The sequence below is a fragment of the Thalassophryne amazonica genome, chromosome 5 (assembly GCF_902500255.1).
Source record: "Thalassophryne amazonica chromosome 5, fThaAma1.1, whole genome shotgun sequence".
NCBI lineage: Eukaryota > Metazoa > Chordata > Actinopteri > Batrachoidiformes > Batrachoididae > Thalassophryne > Thalassophryne amazonica.
In genome coordinates, this window is record NC_047107.1 from 77,757,133 (window position 1) to 77,778,026 (window position 20,894).

Sequence of the window (20,894 nt, forward strand, 5' to 3'; positions counted from 1 at the left end):
TTTTAATAATTTTTTGATGAGTGTTCATTGTCAACTATTGCTCTTTTATTTTTATTTGAGGCTTGTCAGTTAATAAATGATTCATTACTTTAATATTTTAAAAATCACATTTCATTTTTTTAAATAGAATTTGAATTAATTTCAAATTGGATTTTATTTAGACCTGTTAGTGAAAAGGAACAAAAACACCAAACGTGACACTATCAAAATGATAATATCACCTTTTTACAAATGAACCATTCTCACACACTTTTTTTTTTCCTCTCCCCCCCTTCAGGAGCCGCACTGCATTTGAAAGAGCCAAAACAGATGTGTTCAGAATTAGAACTCACAATGTTGGACCGATCAAAAAGATCAGGTACTTTTTCATGTTTTTTTTTTTTTCACCAACCTGTCAATATAAGCCGATACCCGGCAGAGGATTCTCCGCTACTTGTTTTTGTGACTTTAGTTTTTTTCAGTTTCAATTTATTTTCATTTATATAGTACCAAACAGAGTTGCTTCAAGGCGCTTCACACAAGTAAAGTCTAAACTTACTAACCCCCAGAGCAACAGTGGTAAGGAAAAACTCCCTCTGAGGAAGAAACCTCAAGCAGACCAGACTCAAAGGGGTGACCCTCTGCTTGGGCCATGCTACAGACATAAATTACAGAACAATTCACAAAATAAATATACAGGAAATGCTGTTGGTGCACAGGACAGGAGGGTCGCCAGCACAAATACAACTCCCATCTCAAACGTAAGTTTTAATTAGGTCAGCTAAGTAGGGAGGTGCCAGTCCGTGAACAATTTTATAGACTAGTAGCAGAACCTTAAAATCTGATCTCACAGGGACAGGAAGCCAGTGAAGGGATGCCAAAATGGGTGTAATGTGGTCGAACCTTCTGCTTCATGTCAAACGTCTGGCTGCAGCATTTTGAGCCTATTGGAGAGCCCTAATGCTAGACTGCGGTAAACCAGAAAATAGAACATTGCAGTAGTCCAATCTAGAAGAGATAAATGCACGGATCAGGGTCTCAGCATCAGTCATAGACAGGATGGGATGATTCTTTGCTATATTTCACAGGTGGTAGAAAGCAGTCCTCATAATATTTCTAATGTGGAGGTCAAAGGACAATGTAGGATCAATAATTACCCCAAGGTTCCTCACTTTGTCAGTGTGATGTATGAGACACGAGCCTAGGCTGAGCGTTAACTGGTCAAATTGATGCCAATGTCTCACTGGACCAAGAACCATCATTTCAGTCTTATCAGAGTTAAAAAGTAGGAAGTTTCTAGACATCTAACTTCTCACTGATGCAAGGCAATCTTCTAAGAATTTTATGTGAATGAGATGACCAGCAGTTATCGCCATGTATAACTGAGTATCATCAGCATAGCAGTGAAAGGTAATCCCAAAATGCCGTAATATGTGCCCAAGGGGTGCTATATAGCACCCCTTGGGCACATATTACAGCACACTGACCTTGTGGTTTCAGTCATTACCCGAAGCTGATGACCATAGGTGAGGATAGGTGCATAAATTTATTGGTAAATTGAGAGTCAGGCCTTCTGACTCAGCTCGTTCGTCACCACGACAGTCCTATGCAGTGTCTGCAGGACCTCAGACACAGCCCCAATCCCTCGCTCGCTCTCATGTGATCAATATTCTGCTTGTACTGACTCCATCATTGTGTGACCTTCAGTGTGCACTGGGCAGGTTTGAGGCCGGGTTAGAATCAACTGCAATGGGGATTTGCATCTCCCAATTTGAAACAATGGTCTGCTGTCAGAAAAGGGCGTATTATGCCATGTAGGTTAGAGAAGAATGGCTGCCCCAAGTGGAGACATTTAAGTATCTTAGGTCTTGTTCAGGAGTGGGGATAAGTTGGAGCCTTGAAATCCTGTCCATGAAAATCACAAACAGTTTTGGTGACAAGAAGTAGCTCTGGCAGACTCTAGCACCCAAAGGAAACAGGACTGATGTGAGGCTGAGAATGCAGGCAGAGCTCCTACTTTGCTCATATGGACTGAGTCATGCATTGCCGTGATTTTGGCATTCCATACTCCCACAGCACCCCCACAGGACACCTTGGTGGACACAGTTCTACACTTTTCCAAGTCCACAAAACACATGTTGACTGGTTGAGAAGATTCTTATAGACCCTTAGTGTGTGTAATCAAAATAGCACATGATCAATATACGCTGTTAGCTTGGCATCAGATGTTATTAATATACAGTACTGTACATAATACAGTACTGTACATCATACATATTGCTGCCTCTACTTTACAGGGGCATTGAGAAAATCTGTTCTTCTTTTACTACAGGATTGAGCATGATAACACAGGCCTGAGTGCCAGCTGGTTCCTGGACAGAGTGGTGGTGACGGATGTGATCAGGCCTCATATGAGGTTCTACTTTGCTTGTAACAACTGGCTCAGTAAAACGGAGGGAGACTGCATTTTTGTCAGAGACCTGCTGGGTACCATGGACCCTATGGACATGCCCAAATGTGTGTCCCACATTCATGAACTAATATTTTTACACTCACAATGTTATTTGAGTATTTTGTGGGGAATTTCTTAATCCTGAGAGCCTCTTTATTCAAATCATTTGTTAGCACTTGTTTTATTGGTATTTACAGCATTTCACTTATCACAAGTATTCAGTGAGTTAGCCGGTACAGTAGTCATGAATATCAATAGCTAGTACGGGTTGAATGTTTTCTTTTGTAAAAATGTAGCATTTTATCTGAAATATTTGCATGTCACTGGGTTTACTGTGGATATGACTCTGACTTGTTTCCTTGTGTGAAGTATGAAGCTTTTATTAATTCTTTCTCCACTTATGGTCTTAATTTTCCAGATAACAAATACATTGTGAGTGTTTTCACTGCAGATGTGAAAGGCAGTGGAACAGATGCGGATGTCTTCATTAATATTTTTGGGGAATTTGGAGACACAGGTATGTAACAAAACTACTAAAACTTTCACACATGTAATCAAATATTGATGTTTGTCGATAATAAGTCCGTTCCACCATAATGCAGTCAATGCTTTCCCACCTGGTTTTACAGTCCATCCGGAAAGTATTCAAAGCTCTTAATTTTTTCCACATTTTATGTTACAGCCTTATTCCAAAATGGATTGGCACCATTGGCAGCAATTACAGCGTCAGGTCTTCTTGATATGATGCCACAAGCTTGGTGCCCTATGTTTAGGCAGTTTGCCCATTCCTCTTTGCTGCACCTCTCAAGTTCCATCAGGTTGTATGGGGAACATCATGTAGAGCCCTGCATGAGACGATATTCTTCTCCCACTCCCCCCTCTCCCGCTGAAATTCTGACCATTCCCACCCGCACCCTGCATGTGTGTGTTACAGTCCCACCTGCTCCTACAATGTATTTGTCCAGTCCCGTCCGCACCCGCAAAACAATAATAGAGATGCACTGATTTTGTGTTTTCTCCCATCCCATGGGAGAAAACATGTCATTTAGGCTTGTTAAGAAAGAACTTTCTGGGATTGTTTGTTTCTGTGAATCCCTGACTAGTATGACTTTTGACGCAGTGATCAGGTATACCGTTACTATTTGGTTGTTTTCAGTTCAAAGACAGTTTCATGTGACAGTTCAGTTCAGTACAGCGTTTATAAGGGCATGCAGCAACTTGCTGTACTGTGACACAGAGAGAGAGAGAGAGAGAGAGAGAGAGACTCGCTGCCCTCTGCTGTGTCTCTGTCTCTCTCTTTGCTCCGCTAATGTCCTCTTGTCTTTTTTATTTATTTATTTATTTTATTTACAATTATTTAAGATGAAAGTAGCATGTGGACATGCATACTTTACACTAGTATCCTGTGTTGACTGAGTCATCTTGTCTTTAGCCACCCACTCCCACCCACAGCAAGGTTCTGGCTGCCCGCTCCTGCATGATTTGCGTTGGGTCCCATGGGACCCAATCCCAATGCACCCCTCTACATCAGTGCACAGCCATTTTCAGATGTCTCCAGAGATGTTCAATTGGATTCAGGTCTGAGCTCTGGCTGGGCCATTCAAGGACATTCACAGAGTTGTCCTGAAGCCACTCCTATGATATCTTAGCTGTGTTCTTAGGGTCACTGTCCTGCTGAAAGATGAACCGTCGCCCCAGTCTGAGGTCAAGAGTGCTCTGGAGCAGGTTTTCAACATGGATGTCTCTGTACATTGCTGCATTCACCTTTCCCTTAATTGTGACTAGTTTCCTAGTTCCTGCTACTGAACAACATCCCCACAGCATGATGCTGCCACCCTGCTTCACTGTAGGGATGGTACCTGGTTTCCTCCAAACATGACGCCTTGCATTCACGCCATAGAGTTCAATCTTTGTTTCATCAGACCAGAGAATTTTTTATCTCATGGACTGAGAGTCTTTCAGGTGCCTTTTGGCTAACTCCAGGTGGGCTGCCATGTGCCTTTTATTAAGGAGTGGCTTCTGTCTGACCACTCTACCATACAGGCCTGATTGGTGTATTGCTGCAGAGATGGTTATCCATCTGGAAGGGTCTCCTTTCTCCACAGAGCAATGTTGGAGCTCTGACAGAGTGACCATCGGGTTCTTGGTCACGTCCCTGACTAAGGCCCTTCTCCCTGTATTGCTCAGTTTAGACAGGTGGCCAGCTCTAGAAAGAGTCCTGGTGGATCAGAGACCAAATGGCCACGCGTTTAATCTGCGTGGAATTTAATAAACGCAAACCGAATTTCAGACATCTTATACTGATTTGATTGCAGACGCATCACTACCAGTTTACTTCTGCACTGGAGTGAAACTCCGCAGCTCTCGGCGCGTTTTACCATAGAGATACATTGTGTATTGTGGAGTGCTATTTGCTCTTCAATTACAGATTTAAGTAATTATTTGTTTGAATTTCATTATATTTCTGTTGTTGGGACCTTAATGTGGCCTTCAACTATTCAGAGGGTTTGGTGTGTGTTGGTGTTTACAAATAAGTGTGCTTTTGTAAAATATACCATTTTTTTTATTTGTTAAAAAAAAAGGCAAAAACTAAAAGTCCGTTTTTAAAATTGTGATTAGACAACCGTCTGATATAACCAAAATGCAATGTCAAAATGCATAGAACACTGCCATCTACTGGTGCCCAGATGCTCAATTTACCCATAATCCCTTTGGGCATCTCTGTTAATGTTACAACACCAATTCCAGTGAGGTTAGGATGTTGTGTAAAATGTAAATAAAAACAAAATACAATGATTTGCAAATCCTCTTCAACCTATATTCAATTGAATACACCACAGAGACAAGATATTTAATGTTTGCTCATTTTGAAATGGATGCTTGCAACACATTTCAAAAAAACTGGGACAGTGGTATGTTTACCACTGTGTTACATCACCTTTCCTTCTAACAACACTCAATAAGCATTTGGGAGCTGAGGACACTCATGACTGGGTATAAAAGGAGCATCCCCAAAGGTCTGAGCCATTCACAAGCAAAGATGGGGCGAGGATCACCACTTTGTGAACAACTGCATGAAAAATAGTCCAACAGTTTAAGAACAATATTTCTCAATGTTCAATTACAAGGAATTTAGGGATTCCATCATCTACAGTCCATAATATAATCAGAAAATTCAGAGAATCTGGAGAACTTTCTACATGTATGCGGCAAGACTGAAAACCAACAATGAATGCCCGTGACCTTCGATCCTTCAGGCGGCACTCCATTAAAAACCAGCATCATTGTGTAAAGGATCTTATCGCGTGGGCTCAGGAACACTTCAGAAAACCAGTTAACACAGTTTGTCGCTACATCTACAAGTGTAAGTTAAAAATCTACCATGCAAAGCAAAAGCCATACATCAACAACATCCAGAAATGCTGCCGCCTTCTCTGGGCCTAAAATCATGCGAAATGCACAGATGCAAAGTGGAAAAGTGTCCTGTGGTCTGATGAGTCCGCACTTCAAATTGTTTTTGGAAATCATGGACGTTGTGTCCTCTGAACAAAAGAGGAAAAAGACCATCCAGATTGTTACCAGCACAAAGCTCAAAAGCCAGCATCTGTGATGGTATGGGGGTGTGTTAGTGCCCATGGCATGGGCAACTTACAGATGGCACCATCAATGCTGAAAGGTACATCCAGGTTTTGGAGCAACACATGCTGCCATCCAAGCAACATCTTTTTCAGGGACGTTCCTGCTTATTTGAGCAAGACAATGCCAAGCCACATTCTGCACGTGTTACAACAGCGTGGCTTCATAGTAAAAGAGTGTGGATACTCGACTGGCCTGCCTGCAGTCCAGACCTGTCGCCCTTTGAAAATGTGTGTCGCATTATGAAGCGCAAAATAAGACAACAGAGACCCCGGACTGTTGAACAACTGAAGTCGTACATCAAGCAAGAATGGGAAAGAATTCCACCTACAAAGCTTCAACAATTAGTGTCCTCAGTTACCAAACGCTTATTGAGTGTTGTTAGAAGGAAAGGTGATGTAACACAGTGGTAAACATACCACTGTCCCAGCTTTTTTGAAACGTGTTGCAAGCATCCATTTCAAAATGAGCAAATATTTGCACAAAAACAATAGAGTTTATCAGTTTGAAGATTAAATATCTTGTCTTTGTAGTGTATTCAATTGAATATAAGTTGAAGAGGATTTGCAAATCATTGTATTCTGTTTTTATTTACATTTTACACAACGTCCCAACTTCATTGTAATTGGGGTTGTACAAAACCTCAGAATTAGTGCATTATTTAAAATTAAAAGATATGTGTTATATTTTACCTTTGTAAAAATGACAGAGTTGACATTAATGGAGTTATTCTATCCGGATTAATTTTATTGATAAATCAAAGCCATAAGTCAAATGTGTTTTCTTTTTCAAGACCTCTGCCTCACAGTGGGACTGCTGTATGCTGTTAAGGGTAATAACTTGTTTCTTTTTTTTTTTTTTTTGTGGCAACTTTGCAGCCAGGCTCCATCTACTGGGGTAGAGTTGAGCTCAGTCTCTCTCAGCTGCTTTACTGTTGCAATTAAGTAGCAAACAGGAGCTTCCAGCAGTGGGCAGTGCGTCATTGTTTGTGATCACCTTTGATTCTATCAGAAGTGATTGCGGTGTTGGAACTCAAAATCGGCTTGTAAGTAGCTGAGAATGTACTGGAGACAATACTGAAAGTTATCGGTTAGCTGTAGCTTCTGATAATTTTTTTTTGGTGGGTTATCGGTTTAGCTTTATAAAAGATAATTTTTCAGTTAGCTGATTAGCTGCTATTGAAGCTAACTTTTTGGTTAGCTGTGCCCACCACTGGCTCCTTGGGACCTTCATAGCAGCAGAAATGTTTCTGTACCCTTCGAAAGATTTGTCCCTTGAGACAATCTTGTCTTGGAGGTTTACAGACAGTTCCTTTGACTTCATGCTTGGTTTGTGCTCTGACATGCACTGTCAACTGTGGGACCTTTTATGTAGACAGGTGTGTGCCTTCCCAAATCATGTCCAATCAACTGAATTTACGCCAGGTTGACTCCAATTAAGCTGCAGAAACATCTCAAGGATGATCAGTGAAAACAGGATGCACCTGAGCTCAGTTTTGAGCTTCATGGCAAAGGCTGTGAACAGGGTTCTAGCTCGGATCATTTTAGTACTGGGTAAATTTTGTGATCACGGCTCATAGCTAAGCTATATGGTTTTATGCCACTAAAACATTATTGGCAAGCCTTATTTTAACTAATTTTGTGTGGTTTTAGATGCATTGAAAGCAAGAATAATTAACAAAAAATGTATATATTTATGTTGTAATATTTGTAAGATCAAAGTTCTTTTTTGCATGTTTCTGTCAAAGTCTAAGTTAATAAATTAAATATTGGTCAAAATGTTAAAAACACATTAATATTTAATGGGCATAGCATTTACTCTTGACTTCAAAAATGACACACACTAGCTTTTAATCCAGTGAAGCAGGCAGGTTTTCTGTCATCCTGACAGTTTTGTTTTTGTTTTGTTTTTTAAACAATTTGAGTGGGATTGCATTACGTTTTCTGTTTAAACAATATCACACCTAATTGCCTTGTTTGCACAAGAGCTGAATCTGGACTGATTTGTCAAACCTGCTCTTTTAAATGAAAAACTTTGTGAATCAGTTTTTCACCTCTTTCACTGATGCTGTGCTCAACTGTAAAATAAACTGCAAATTTCTGAATATGTCATCACACATGGATACAGAAGGACCTCTGGATTAATGTTGGATTTTCATGGTGGGGTATTTTCTCTTCAGTTCAGAGCGGAGCAGATTCTCCTGTCCGTCACAGCTCTGTGACCACAGAATGCGCTGACTCTCTGATCTCTGCTTTTTGCAATTTGATACAAAGACAATGAGAAATATATTTCTTCTTATTTTAATTATTGGTTTAAAATTGCAAAACTATGACTCTATAAGCTTGAAATATGATTGAATTGGTACATTTTCAGCAACATTTCAGCGGTTCTATTCCACCATGGCTAGAACCCTGGCTGTGAATACTTATACATACATGATTTATTAGTTATTTTACTTCTAATAAATTTGCAATTATCAGAGTCGTTCAGAGTTGGACCTGGAAAGAACAACTCAGTTTACACACACAGAAAATGATCACGCAGGAGACACTGAATTTCTTTTCCTGATCAGGAGAGAACAAATGAGTGAGTCCCTTCGTCAAGAACTGTCATCTGCTCTGAAGGCCCCGCCCATTTGCTTCTCCTTTTTATAGAATGTAGTTACATACAAGCATATAGGAGTGACAATATCACAAAACAATGGAAAGACACAAAGTCTGGTCTCACATTGATATGAAAACTGTTATGGCTTTGAGCCCTCAGTCTCCTAGGCTTCCCATAATAATGTCCAGCCCTGAAACAGTGTTCCGGTCACACTGCTCTTCCCTCAAGGCTGAACCGTTAATTAAAGATGCACATCTGCGCTTAGCAAAAACATAACTCTAGCAAAACAGTCTGCACATTCTAGCAAAACAGTCTGCACATTGACTAAGCCAAAGATCATCTGCTCACTTTCTCGTGTGGCAGTGTTAATGATTGCTTGAACAGTTCAGTGTATATTGCTTTCATAATGAGTAATTATTTAAAGGAATAATGGTACATGAGCTCTCACACATGCATACATGTATATATGAACAATAGAGAACAAAATCAAAGACACAATCACAGAGATTACATCAAAGTAAAGACATTAATATTTGATAATATATATTGATAATATAGAGAAAACCCTGTCAGCAATAATAATTAAAAAAAAAACTTTTTGCACATTGTCATTATGGGGTATTGTGTATAGAATTTTGAGGGAAAACATGAATTTCATCCATTTTGGAATAAGGCTGTAACAAAATGTTGAAAAAGTGCAGTGCTGTGAATGAGGTACATATAATTGACTACACAATTTACACAGTGTTGTCTAATTATTTTAGGAGAAAAACGTCTTGACAATGATAAAAATAACTTTGAAAAGGGGACAGAAGACAAGTTCACCATTGAAGCACCAAATTTGGGCAAAGTAAGGAAGATCACCATTGGCCATAATAACAAAGGTTCCTCTGCAGGATGGTTTGTGGAAAAGGTAAAAACAAGTGTGGTCACAGGTATTATGTACTTATTCCTTAAATAATAAGAAACCTGTCTTAACCAGTTTGGAATGTCACAGCATTTTGAATAGTATGCCAAAGGAAACATGTTTCTGCACACAGGTCTATGAAACTCATTTCTCAGTTGTATCATTTTATGCAGATATGTAGATATTTCTGAAACTCCAGTTTTTATCATTGTGGGATTTGACCTGATCTTTAAAAAGAACTGACCTCTCGTATCACCCTACCATTTGAAATAATTTTGAGCTATTTAATGAGCAAAGCAAAGCACCGGTGCATTCTCCCAGACTTCACTTGATTTAATGTGCACAAAGACAAACACAAACATGCACCTGAAAACATTAACCCTCATCCTATCTTGCTTTCGTACGAGGTCTGTTAGAAAAGTATCGGACCTTTTTATTTTTTTCAAAAACCTGATGGATTTGAATCACGTGTGTTTGCATGAGCAAACCTTGAACCTTCGTGCGCATGTGTGAACTTTTTCACACCTGTCAATTGCGTCATTTCCTGGTAAGCAGCCTTTGTGTGGGACGTGTGCAGCGCGCTCGGCGGATTTTCATTTCAAGGACGGAACGATTGGAGCAGCGCTGCATCAAATTTAGCCAGAAACTGGGCGACAGCCAGGTGGAAACCATTCGGATGATTCAGACGGCTTTCGGTGACTTTTCAGTCGTGTGACTATCTGAGAAATTGTGGAAGAGGTGGGCATGTCACAGCATGTCCTGTGAGACTTCAACACAAAGGCGCTTTTGCTCCGCCGTCGGCAGCTTTGTGCCAAAGCCATCGGCATGATTTTCACCGCCACTCTTTTCATGGCCAAATCTTCTGTCACAGTGGAATGTACCGAAAAAGTGCTGATGTCCACCTCTTCTGCAATTTCTCAGACAGTCACACAACGGTCCCGCATCACCACAGCGTTCACTTTGGAAATGACCTGGTCATTTCAGCATGCTGATGGCCGACCGGAGCGTGGCTCGCTCTCCACCGCTGTGCGGACGTCTTTAAACCGGTTGTACCGCTCCTTAATCTGTGTGATGCCCATAGGATTGTCACAGAATAAAATTGGATGGGGTCTGATGGAAAACTAGTCGTATTCTTTTGTGTGCTTCTCAAATTTTTTTTATACATTTGTCCATTTATCCTTCTGCTACATGATTACTGGTGTCAAAGTCCAATCTCACATCCATGATGTGGCACCTGGGTAACGAATCAAGTAGGGGATTGCATGTTGGGGTGAAATATGGTGGGAAATGTGTATGCCACATGGCCGCTACAGTACCCATGAAGGCCCAACAGGAATCCTAAACATGAGACGGCTAAAGGTAAAACAAGAAGTCCTCAAAAGGCAGATCAGGTGGAGGAGGTGATGGCTTGTCACCCAATGGATGTGCAGGCAGATGTAGCTACAGCAAGTCCTCAGACCCTGATCATCTGGGATTTCCCAGTCATCGGACAAGGTTAAGGATCTGTCAAGAATCATATGTTTGTCAACATGTAAAGACATGCCCACTTTAAACAAACCCTTGCACAGATGTCTTTTGATCAACCCTGGATGTAGATTTTCTATGCTGCGCTGCACACCCACAAGTCTTTCAGTGATTGGCAAAGAGTAACAGGGGCATGATTGTGAATGTGGAAACCCTTAGCTCTGACCCAGCACAGTAACAACAGATGTGTGATTCACTCATCAGGCCCTTGGAAAAAGCCAGCCCAGTCTCAGGTTTTTTTTTTCATGCCTGCATCACAAAAATGCCTGATTTTTGTGACATGGTTTTTTATTTTGCTATTTGTAATCCTCCCCTTCTCTTAACTCTAACCATAACCATAGCATAACTGTCTACCCTCCCCAAACTCTAACCATAACCCCCCCCCAGACCACCCGTCACAAAATGAATTTGTGCCCCGTTATGAAAAGCACCCCATTTTGTGCCCCCATCAGAAACCCATAGATTAATGTACTTTTTATAATGCCACCATGAACTGCTGTGAGACTGGGTTGGATAAGCAGTAGGGTTTTTCAGTAGCTGCATCTGCAATTGAGCAACCGTATTTATGATCTGCTCTGCGCACCCTGAACAAGGAGGGGGCTGGAAAAGGTGCCCTAAACACTGTCTGCTTCATCTTAACCTGTCTGGATTACTGTGTCCAGAGGGTCACCAGCTCTGTGGAAGAAAAAACAAAAACACAAGTGATGAAATTTGGTACATGGAACATATGAACCCTGATGGACAACAAAGATTTGGGCAAACCAGAAATCAAATAGCTCTCATCTCACACAAACACCAGAAACCTGACCTCAACATTGGTGCCTTGAGTGAAACAAGGAAAGCAGGAGAAGGCCATCTATGGGAGGAGAAAGGGGGCTGAAAAACTACAAAATTAATGAGAATGAAACTTGCAAACTGGAAAATCTGTGGTGGATCAACAAGGCTACTGAAATCCAAGCCCTCGCCGACAAAAATGACAGCAGAGGCTTTTTCAATGCCACCAAAGCAATCTATGGCCCCTCCACTGAAGAACAAGCACCTCTTCAAGGCAGGCATGGCCTGAGCCTACTGAGGACCAAAGATGACATCAGTGCTTGATGGAAAGAAAACTTTGAAGACCCCATAAACACCAACCCAATCGCTGAGGAGGAGAAACTGCTCGCCCATTTACCAAGACAGACATCATTGAAGAACTCAGTTGTACCCCATCTCTTGAAGAAGCTCTCATTGCCCTTAAAGTCATAAAGAACAACAAAGCACCCTAGGGAGACAATATTCTCATTGAGGTCATTAAAGAAGAGGGTCTCTTTCTCTAATGCCAAGTGCACCAACTAATCACCATAATCTGGACTCAAGAAGAATTACCAGGAGATCTGAAAGACTCAATGATTGTCACCATCTACAAGTGGAAAGGAGACAAATCTGACTGTGGAAATCATCATGAAATCTCCTTAATGTCTACTGCAGGAAAGGTTCTTGCACGGATTGCCAACCATCTCAGACCATGAGCAGAAAACATCCTTCTGGAAGTTTAGATTCTTTTACAGAAATAAGTCATGTTTTTTCTTAGGCGCTCAGAAGCTCCTGATAACTGCTACCTTCTTGCCTGTACTAGACTTTGGTGATGTCATATATATGCGCGCTTCAAACCAGTTGTCTGCAGTCCTTGACCCCGGTGTATCTTTGTGCTCGGTGATTCATCACTGGTTGTAGCCGCCTCACTCATCACTGTGAGTCGTATGCTAATGCTGGCATGCCTTCTTTGTAAGGCGACATACACATTGAATGACTCTGGTTTACAAGGCTCTTATTGGGTTGGTTCTGATTTATTTATCCAGTTTACTTCGGAGATCTGAAAGCTGCTATGCTGTGTGCTCAACTGACATGTTACGCTTTCGTGTACCTCGTGTTCGCACTGAAATGGGAAAGAAAGCTTTTAGTTTTTCTGCTCCCTCTGCTTGGAATGTCCTCCAAACTGAACTGAAACTGTTTGGGTTGATTTCTTTGAACATTTTCCGCTCTATTTTAAGAGACCGCGAATGGAATTCTTTTGCACAGTGCCTGTGTTTTTAAATTTTAAGCTGTTTTAACTTGTATATTGTTACTATGACCAAGCTGATTGTTTTATATGTAAATTGCTTGTATTTTATTTGTTTTAACATTCTCTTGATGTTGTTAACTTCTTTATTATGACGTGTGCTACTGTATTTCTTGGCCTGGTCACCCTCGTAAAAGAGGTTTTGATCTCAATGGGCTTTTTATCTGGTTAAATAATGGTTATAAGAATAATTCACACTGATGTCAGGGTGCTGCCATACCAAGCGCTAAATACACACCAGCAGCAACTAGGGGATTAAGGACCTCGTCCAACGGCCCTTAGGGATTTTCCACTGTGGCTGGGTTTTGAACCGAGGGTCCTCTGGTCTAAAGCCCAATGCTTAACCACTAGACTATCAATCAATCAATCAATCAATTTTTTTTATATATATAGCGCCAAATCACAACAAACAGTTGCCCCAAGGCGCTTTATATTGTAAGGCAAGGCCATACAATAATTATGTAAAACCCCAACGGTCAAAACGACCCCCTGTGAGCAAGCACTTGGCTACAGTGGGAAGGAAAAACTCCCTTTTAACAGGAAGAAACCTCCAGCAGAACCAGGCTCAGGGAGGGGCAGTCTTCTGCTGGGACTGGTTGGGGCTGAGGGAGAGAACCAGGAAAAAGACATGCTGTGGAGGGGAGCAGAGATCGATCACTAATGATTAAATGCAGAGTGGTGCATACAGAGCAAAAAGAGAAAGAAACAGTGCATCATGGGAACCCCCCAGCAGTCTACATCTATAGCAGCATAACTAAGGGATGGTTCAGGGTCACCTGATCCAGCCCTAACTATAAGCTTTAGCAAAAAGGAAAGTTTTAAGCCTAATCTTAAAAGTAGAGAGGGTGTCTGTCTCCCTGATCTGAATTGGGAGCTGGTTCCACAGGAGAGGAGCCTGAAAGCTGAAGGCTCTGCCTCCCATTCTACTCTTACAAACCCTAGGAACTACAAGTAAGCCTGCAGTCTGAGAGCGAAGCGCTCTATTGGGGTGATATGGTACTACGAGGTCCCTAAGATAAGATGGGACCTGATTATTCAAAACCTTATAAGTAAGAAGAAGAATTTTAAATTCTATTCTAGAATTAACAGGAAGCCAATGAAGAGAGGCCAATATGGGTGAGATATGCTCTCTCCTTCTAGTCCCTGTTAGTACTCTAGCTGCAGCATTTTGAATTAACTGAAGGTTTTTTAGGGAACTTTTAGGACAACCTGATAATAATGAATTACAATAGTCCAGCCTAGAGAAAATAAATGCATTAATTAGTTTTTCAGCATCACTCTGAGACAAGACCTTTCTAATTTTAGAGATATTGCGTAAATGCAAAAAAGCAGTCCTACATATTTGTTTAATATGCGCTTTGAATGACATATCCTGATCAAAAATGACTCCAAGATTTCTCACAGTATTGCTAGAGGTCAGGGTAATGCCATCCAGAGTAAGGATCTGGTTAGACACCATGTTTCTAAGATTTGTGGGGCCAAGTACAATAACTTCAGTTTTATCTGAGTTTAAAAGCAGGAAATTAGAGGTCATCCATGTCTTTATGTCTGTAAGACAATCCTGCAGTTTAGCTAATTGGTGTGTGTCCTCTGGCTTCATGGATAGATAAAGCTGGGTATCATCTGCGTAACAATGAAAATTTAAGCAATATCATCTAATAATACTGCCTAAGGGAAGCATGTATAAAGTGAATAAAATTGGTCCTAGCACAGAACCTTGTGGAACTCCATAATTAACTTTAGTCTGTGAAGAAGATTCCCCATTTACATGAACAAATTGTAATCTATTAGACAAATATGATTCAAACCACCGCAGCGCAGTGCCTTTAATACCTATGGCATGCTCTAATCTCTGTAATAAAATTTTATGGTCAACAGTATCAAAAGCAGCACTGAGGTCTAACAGAACAAGCACAGAGATGAGTCCACTCTCCGAGGCCATAAGAAGATCATTTGTAACCTTCACTAATGCTGTTTCTGTACTATGATGAATTCTAAAACCTGACTGAAACTCTTCAAATAGACCATTCCTCTGCAGATGATCAGTTAGCTGTTTTACAACTACCCTTTCAAGAATTTTTGAGAGAAAAGGAAGGTTGGAGATTGGCCTATAATTAGCTAAGATAGCTGGGTCAAGTGATGGCTTTTTAAGTAATGGTTTAATTACTGCCACCTTAAAAGCCTGTGGTACATAGCCAACTAACAAAGATAGATTGATCATATTTAAGATCGAAGCATTAAATAATGGTAGGGCTTCCTTGAGCAGCCTGGTAGGAATGGGGTCTAATAGACATGTTGATGGTTTGGATGAAGTAACTAATGAAAATAACTCAGACAGAACAATCGGAGAGAAAGAGTCTAACCAAATACCGGCATCACTGAAAGCAGCCAAAGATAACGATACGTCTTTGGGATGGTTATGAGTAATTTTTTCTCTAATAGTTAAAATTTTGTTAGCAAAGAAAGTCATGAAGTCATTACTAGTTAAAGTTAATGGAATACTCAGCTCAATAGAGCTCTGACTCTTTGTCAGCCTGGCTACAGTGCTGAAAAGAAACCTGGGGTTGTTCTTATTTTCTTCAATTAGTGATGAGTAGAAAGATGTCCTAGCTTTACGGAGGGCTTTTTTATAGAGCAACAGACTCTTTTCCAGGCTAAGTGAAGATCTTCTAAATTAGTGAGACGCCATTTCCTCTCCAACTTACGGGTTATCTGCTTTAAGCTACGAGTTTGTGAGTTATACCACGGAGTCAGGCACTTCTGATTTAAAGCTCTCTTTTTCAGAGGAGCTACAGCATCTATCACCTCCTTAGAGAAATTAATCAAAATCCTGAGGCTTCTCCACAATGACATGTCTACTAAAGTTCTGGTAAATGGCACAAAAACAAAGCATTCAATGTTCGATCAGGAGTAAAGCAAGACTACGTCATGGCCTCTATGCTCTTCATCATCTTTGTAGCAACAACCTTCCACCTGATCAAGGACAAGGTGCCACCAATAATTGATATCATGTACAGAATGGAGGGAAAGCTCTGCAATCTGAGCTGAGTGACAGCCAAGAAGAAAATCACCACCACTTGGCTCCTGGACTTCCAGGATGTAGATGACAGGAGCACGTTGCCCTTTACAGAAGGTCTTCAGAAAATCCTTGAAACCGTCAACAAAGCGTACATCAAGGCTGGTCTTCACATCACCCTGAAGAAGACACAGGTTCTTTATCAGCTTCCACCCAACATGGTCGATCCAATGCTTGTTGCTCTGAAACTCCACAGACAGGTCCTGGAAAACACGGCCCACTTTCCACACCTGGACAGCGATGTGTTATCAAATGGCGATATCAGTGATGAGCTCCAACACTGACTCAAGGGTGCAGGAACTGCCTAGGCCTGCTTTGCAACTGTGTTTTAAACGACACAGATCTTCAACACAAGACATAAATCCTTGTCTACAAAGCTGTTGTCAGACCAACCCTGCTGTACGAACCTGAGACCTGGACCACCTACTGCTTCCACCTGAAGAGCCTCAAGCAATTCCACCAACTCTGCCTGAAGAGTACGAGGGCTGTCAATAAAGTAACGGTCCTTTTTATTTTTTTCAAAAACTATATGGATTTCATTCATATGTTTTTACGTCAGACATGCTTGAACCCTCGTGCGCATGCGTGAGTTTTTCCACGCCTGTCGGTGACGTCATTCGCCTGTGAGCACTCCTTGTGGGAGGAGTCGTCCAGCCCCTCGTCGGAATTCCTTTGTCTGAGAAGTTGCTGAGAGACTGGCGCTTTGTTTGATCAAAGTTTTTTCTAAACCTGTGAGACACATCGAAGTGGACACGGTTCGAAAAATTAAGCTGGTTTTCAGTGAAAATTTTAACGGCTGATGAGAGATTTTGAGGTGATTCTGTCGCTTTAAGGACTTTTCACGGTGCGAGACGTCGCGCAGCGCTCTCAGGCGGCGTCATCAGCCTGTTCAAGCTGAAAACCTCCACATTTCAGGCTCTATTGATCCAGGACGTCGTGAGAGAACAGAGAAGTTTCAGAAGAAGTCGGTTTCAGCATTTTATCCGGATATTCCACTGTTAAAGGAGATTTTTTTTAATGAAAGACGACGCGATGCTCCGCCACAGGAAAAACACCTCTGTTGAAAGCCTTAAGGACAAGTTGGAACATGTCCTGCCTGTTAAACAATTGCTCATATACTCCCTCCACTGAAAGCCATCAAAAGCCGCCTGGATTTTACAAATGGTTATCAACACGGAGGTTTTTTTCCTGTGCCGCCGCACCGCGTCTGCTGCGTCCCGACGCGCGGATCCGTCCGTACGTCTTTCATTAAAAAAATCTCCTTTAACAGTGGAATATCCGGATAAAATGCTGAAACCGACTTCTTCTGAAACTTCTCTGTTCTCTCACGACGTCCTGGATCAATAGAGCCTGAAATGTGGAGGTTTTCAGCTTGAACAGGCTGATGACGCCGCCTGAGAGCGCTGCGCGACGTCTCGCACCGTGAAAAGTCCTTAAAGCGACAGAATCACCTCAAAATCTCTCATCAGCCGTTAAAATTTTCACTGAAAACCAGCTTAATTTTTCGAACCGTGTCCACTTCGATGTGTCTCACAGGTTTAGAAAAAACTTTGATCAAACAAAGCGCCAGTCTCTCAGCAACTTCTCAGACAAAGGAATTCCGACGAGGGGCTGGACGACTCCTCCCACAAGGAGTGCTCACAGGCGAATGACGTCACCGACAGGCGTGGAAAAACTCACGCATGCGCACGAGGGTTCAAGCATGTCTGACGTAAAAACATATGAATGAAATCCATATAGTTTTTGAAAAAAATAAAAAGGACCGTTACTTTATTGACAGCCCTCGTATTCTCCACATCCAGCAGGAAGACTACTGTACCAGCATCAAGGTCCCAGCTGAAGCCAAGTGTCTCATTATCAAGAACCAGCTTCAATGGGTAAGTCACATTGTTAGGATGATGACAGCTGACTTTCCAAGTAGATCTTCTACTCCCAGCTGAGCGAAGGAAAATGCCACAACAACAAAAACATGAATACATACACCAAAAACTATTTGTGCATGAAGCCTCCTGAAAATGATTAGAGGAACTCAATAAATAGGTTTGCAATTGGTCAGTTTACATTTATTTGTGATTTATAATTAAAAAAAAAAAAAAATCACCCTGGGGTCCAGTTAGACCCCAAGATTAAGGTGTAAAATAGCACTTCTCTAAGTCTAAAGGTTTGCAGGTCACATTCAAAAGGCGTTTAAGTTGTAACAATACGCTGTATTAGTGTCTTACTGTACTTCATTTTACCTGTACAAATGTACTTAAGACATGCGATCCTCACATTTCCTCTCAGTCCGCTCATCTGAAACTGGTGTCCCTGGTTCCCCTACACATACAGTGTGCAGGATTGTGAGATGAGTTCACTTGGACTCATGCACACACACTCACACACACACACACAGGGTTATTTTATCCTGCTGTAAAAGAAAACCAAGTCCCATTAAGGGATTAATTTACAGCAACTGAAAGATGAGTCGGTCTTTTGGTGACTGCTGTGTGCATTCATGTTTGTCAATCCAATTTTTCATGTCCCACAGCTTTACAAGACACAAACATAAATAAACATTTAAAAAATACAGTAAACAAACAAGCAACAAACATGAAATTGTGCTTAAGGACAACAACAGATCATGTTGCTGTTCTGTTTATGTTCATATACATTACTTCATTTAGATCCATTTATATTGTGCTGAAGCAAATTTATTACCCTCATCCTGTCTGGACAGTGAAGAGGATGCTGATGATAGTCCCATGTGTCTATGTGCAGTATTCAAAATCTAATTGTCTGATTGAGTTGAAATATTTGACACATGGTTGCATGTAACTGGAGTCCATCAATTCTCCTCTCAGATCAGACAAGTCTGGATGCACACACAGAATATTTAAAGAAAAAAAAACTGAAGGAGCTTCAACAAATTCATAACTCAGTAAAATAACACAAACTGCATAATACAAGTCTGTTTAAAAGAACAAGTAATGCTCAAAATCCTTATAATAACTTTTATTTTCATACATGCAAATGCATTGGGAACAAGCAACAAAACAAGTTTTTGGGGGTCAAGTGTTGTGCCATTTATCTTTAGGCCAGTCAATGTGTTGTTTGGTAAATTGTAACCTCTTCAGCACAGGTTTTGTTGTTGTTGTTGTTGTTTCAACAATGGGACTTTGTGGGGGGCTTCTTGCCCATAGCTTGGCTTCACACATAGGGGTCTTCTTATTGTTACAATACTCACAGGTAACTTTAGACTTTCTTTAATCACCCTGGAGCTGATCACTGGCTGAGTCTTTGCCATTCTGGCTATTCTTCGATTCATTTGAATGGTGGTTTTCTGTTTTCTTCCATGTCTTTCTGGTTTTGTTGCTATTTTAAAGCATTTGAGATCATTTTAGCTGAGCAGCTTATCATTTTCTGCACTTCTGTATATGTTTTCTACTCTTCAGTCAATGACCATGTGTCCCTCCCAACGTCAGCTCAATGTTTTCGTGCAGGTTGTTTTGCCGTGATTCGCCCTGATTCCTACTTATTTGTGCTATGTGTGAAGGGGCGCTAAATAAGGGCCACCTGTTTGACACCAGTTTTTTTCACTGAAAGAAAAATGCAGTCACTGCTTATTCAGCAACAGGATTGAACTGGCACACATGGAAGGTAGCGTGGATCCGCATTGAACTGGGGAGCCTCAACTTGACAACAGTAGGGGTGATAATCTTGTCAGTAGAGAAAGGACCCAAGTAACGAGGTGATAACATCTGGGAGTCTGTCTTTACAGGAACGTTCTTAGAGGACAACCAAACAGTCTGACCTGGTTCATACCACGGAGCTGATGTGCGGTGCCGGTCCTCCAAATGCTTTGTGTTACTGAAAGTTCAGAGGAGTGCTGTATAAGTGTCTTTCCAGATCTTACGGCACCGGCAAAGATAATGCTGCACAGATGGGACAGCCAACTCACTATCTTGGGAAGGGAACAGAGAAGGTTGATAACCAAGAGAGGCTTCAAAATGTGACATGCTAGTGGCAGCACTGGTCAGGGAATTGTGTGGATATTCAACCCAAGCTAAATGGGTGCTTCAGGCAGCAGGGTTTGATGCTGCTACACAGCCTAGTGCTGTCTCTAGATCCTGATTAGCTCTCTCAGCCTGACCTTTTGTTTGAGGGTGAAAACCGGAGGAGGGGCTAAACGATGTACCCAGGGCCTGACAGAAGGCTCTCCAGACTTGAGAGATGAACTGAGGATCTAAATCTGATACAATGTCTACTGGGATACCATGGAGACAGAAAACATGATTAATCACAAGGTCAGTAGCTTCTTTGGCAGAAGTGAGTTTCGGTGACAAAATGAATGACCTTGGAAAAACGGTCAACTATGGTAAGTATAATGGTATTCCCACTGGATGGAGGTAACCTGGTGACAAAATCCAAGGCAATGTGTGACCAAAGGCAACTGAGAATAAGTAGAGGATGAAACAGCCCAGCAAAAGGGCAATGAGAATATTTTCCTTGGGCACAACATTACGGGAGCCAGAGCAACAGGTAAGGGTGAAATTGAAGATACTGAAAAACGGAGCCCATCGGGCTTAGCATGGGTTCAGTCGCTTAGCTGACTGGAAGTAGGCAAGATTTTTATGGTCAG

The 20,894-nt window shown here is 41.4% G+C and overlaps 1 pseudogene; it reads left to right on the forward strand.

The window, feature by feature from the left end:
* LOC117509968 overlaps positions 1 to 20,894 on the forward strand; it is a 101,360-nt pseudogene that overhangs the window by 10,411 nt on the left and 70,055 nt on the right.